This window comes from Porites lutea, chromosome 8 (assembly GCF_958299795.1).
Source record: "Porites lutea chromosome 8, jaPorLute2.1, whole genome shotgun sequence".
Lineage (NCBI taxonomy): Eukaryota > Metazoa > Cnidaria > Anthozoa > Scleractinia > Poritidae > Porites > Porites lutea.
In genome coordinates, this window is record NC_133208.1 from 23,808,116 (window position 1) to 23,809,540 (window position 1,425).

The following is a 1,425-nucleotide window of genomic DNA, read 5'->3' on the forward strand; positions in this document are numbered from 1 at the left end:
TTTGGTGCCTTATCCACCGAAACAATCCCAGAAATAACTGCGCCCAAAGGTTGTACTTATTCTCCTTAGAGATTCTGAAGTGGGACATTTCCTTTTCCCTTCCGTCCCTTTTAAACGCCTTCCAAGTAACCTAAAACGTATTTTCCTAAGCAGCCTTTTTTTCTCTTGTCAAGCAATGCTTTTCTAGGGCAAGAATTAAACGTTTACTACGCTCTCGTTTCCAGAGGCTGCGATCCTTTTGGTCAGCTCCAAAGATCACTAACCTTTAGACTTCAAGAAGCCTGGTGAGAGAATAAACACCCCATAAAACAACGAAAAAACTAATCTCGTACCCAGATCTCCCACGGCCAAGGGAAAGGGAGATCTCACTATATTGCTGTCTCCATAAGCTTGATTGAATGGAATAGTGTTTTTTTTTTTTACACTAAAGAAAATTTTCCCTTCCCACCCTCCTTCCCCCAAGAAAAATTATAAGTTATACAAAAAATAATATTAAAAAGGATACAAGTTTTTACACGTTCATGTTTAGGTACGTTTTCCGGTTGAAGCGCAGTACCCATCATATTCTGAGAATTTCCATAATTTATTCCAGTCTAAGAGCTTTACAATATTTGGCACTGGTTTAATAAGTTTTGCTACAAACTATATTTGTACAGTGTATCAATATGTGTGAGGAAACTTCCCTAGCAAAACCTTGTACGTGTGAATGGGGCTTAACAAAGAATGAAAATGTTAACAAACCATTACAATGCGTACCCATAAGCTTGATAGTGTTTTTGGTGAACAACTTTAGCTCTTGCAACATTGACACGTGCAATTCGCCACTTTTTACATCGTCCATGTAACGCATTGTTCTCCAAATATTGCGCAACGATTATTCCAATCTGTGATTACAATGTACATTCGTCCCAAGAGAAATTGATAACAACACTAGAGCAAATATTGGAGGTCAAGCACGGTGAATTTTGAGTGTGAAAGTGGTGGATAAGCAAACCTAATGATTTAATCACCAAGTTGCTACTCGCTGCATTCACAAATCGAGAACTGTAATTCAGTGTGTCCGTAGAAACGGATTTTAGTGAAGGGATGCATAAAGACAGAAGCACCTAGTCTGATGAACACGAGACTGAAATATCTAATCAAGCAGACAAACAGGTAGGGATCATAATTTTTTTTTTCGCTGAGTCAGCTCTAATTCAAATTCTCGAGCGAAGCCTTTGGCTACGTTTGGGCGAATAGCGTTTCAAAATTTGATCGTCAAAATCGAGTTCAATTTTTAGCCAGCTGGTATGGTCAATTTAACAGGAACGGTATGCCACCATGAACGTCTGTATTTTGTACCTTAAAGGCGTGTTTACATGGATGCGTGGTAATTAAGTTGGTAGACACCATTTTTGATTAGGTAAAGTAGCAAATTGCACATGT